A 2,386-nucleotide genomic window follows, 5' to 3' on the forward strand; every position below is an offset into this window, starting at 1 on the left:
TTTGTTGTCCTCTCGTTATATTAATATGCGTGCATGTACGTGGCAGGTGATGTACATATATGCACGCCTTTCACATATGTATGCGTGCATGACCGTAAACTTAGTGTACACGCATGCGCACAGGCATGAACATACACACACGCACGCACGCACACACACGTACACACAGAAACATACATAAACACACACACACACACACACACACACACACACACACACACACACACACACACACACACACACACACACACACACACACACACACACACACACACACACACACACACACACACACATGTATGTATGTAATGTAATGTATGTATGTATGTATGCATCCCGTCTCATGGCCCTCCTGCAGGGCTGGGCCCGTCTCACCTGTCAGAGCCCGTCAGGCGTCGGCCCCTGTCCGCTGTTGTTGGGCACATGGGTATCTCCCCCCCCCCCTTTTTTTTAAGCAATGAGTGAGACTTTAGACCGCATCTTGGTTTGGGACAAGTGGTTTTTGTCATGGTTGTGAGTTTCCTGAAGAAAAAAAAAATGTATATATATATATATATATATATATATATATATATATATATATCAATATATCTATATATAAATATATATATATATATTATATATATATATATATATACATATATATTGTATATTTCATTTCATTTCTATTTTCTATCCGATGTTTGTGATGAGGGAGAGGAGCAATTTCCTTTATAATGAAGTTATGTACATAGTTCCAGAAAAATGTAGATCAAAAATAAATATCAAGAAGATAATGGAGAGTTGAGCTCACTCATTAGGAACTGTGTGTTTACTTTGTCGTGTTTACTTACTTGCGTTTTACGGGATGAAGATCGTTTCCGTACAATTGCAGATTCTGTCTTTGTTTCATGAATACTTTTCTACATCCCTCGTATGCCAGTGACAGTGTGTGTGTGTGTGTGTGTGTGTGTGTGTGTGTGTGTGTGTGTGTGTGTGTGTGTGTGTGTGTGTGTGTGTGTGTGTGTGTGTGTGTGTGTGTGTGTGTGAGAGAGAGAGAGAGAGAGAGAGAGAGAGAGAGAGAGAGAGAGAGAGAGAGAGAGAGAGAGAAACAGAAACAGAGAGTATGAATGAGTGACAGTAAGAGTGGGAGTGAGAGTGGGAGCACAATTGATTGATTGATTAGTTGATTGATAGAGTGTACCATTCCACCCGACTAACATATCTCTTCTTTTATTAACAAAAATACTTTTACTCCTTCTCTTTGACCAGAATCCTTCTCATTCTTTTCCTGTTAAACCATCATTCATCTAATTATTGCTCAATGTTCTCTTTTTTATGACACCTGTTTCCTAAATTTGATATTTCAATTTTTGTAGATCGTAGCTGGGTGAACACACCGATTGTAAGCAATGCGTTTCAAACATTTATCTAGGGAATTTGTTATGAGCATAAATTAACCAGTGACTTTATGTGTTAAGTTGTGTGCTCAATTAATACATATACGTAATAGATCTACACACATGTATGCTCACACGTACATAGAATACACAGAACTATACAAAACATATGTATGCACATGTTTCTACACATGCCATTTCGCTTTCTTCTTTCCCCCCCTAACCATCCATATCACCATACATCTCTCCCTTTCCTCTTTTCCTCCCCTCTTCGTCTCCTTGTCTCCCCTCTTTTTCCCCCTATCTCCCCTCTGCGTCACTATTCATGTCCATGTTCCCCCCCGAGTTTCTCCATTTCCATATCTCGTTATTCTCTCCTCGTTTATATCTGTCGTTACTTCGCTCGCTTCTCTCGCGGGACGTCCTGGACCCTTTCTCTAACCCCCCTCCCCCCCTCCCTCTCCCCCTTCCCCTCTCCCCCTTCCCCTCTCCCCCTCCCCTCCCCCCCTCCCCCCTCCCCCTTCAAACTCCATCAAGAGGGATTTCTATCCCTTTCCGTCCGTCCCTCTAATCCCCCCCTCAACGCAAACTTCCTTTCTCTAAAGGCGTTATCACGTTATCACACCGGGCTATTTTTCCTCCAGCATATCAAATGACATTCTATGTGAATTGTTGAGAAGCGATTTTACTTCAGAAAAAATGCTGGAGGTCGACGGTACCGCCGACGAATTGAAAGTTGAAGGAAAATCACCCCAGTATGATAACGCAATAAGGTCCCAAGAACCATCAGATAAACGAGACAATGGACCTTCTTCTTATGGGCCTTAGGTCCCCCCCCCCCCCGCTCGAAACCCATCTAGAAGGGGGCCTTACCCCCCCCCCCGGCCTTCTCGTCCCTGTAATCCTTACTGTACACAAACTGACCTTCTTCCCCTAGGCCTTTGCTATACACAAATAGTCCTTCTATCGCTCTGCATCTATTACATTTATACATCTATCTTGTCTGT

This window comes from Oratosquilla oratoria, chromosome 24 (genome assembly GCF_046742065.1).
Source record: "Oratosquilla oratoria isolate Oo_2021 chromosome 24, ASM4674206v1, whole genome shotgun sequence".
In the NCBI taxonomy this organism is placed as follows: domain Eukaryota; kingdom Metazoa; phylum Arthropoda; class Malacostraca; order Stomatopoda; family Squillidae; genus Oratosquilla; species Oratosquilla oratoria.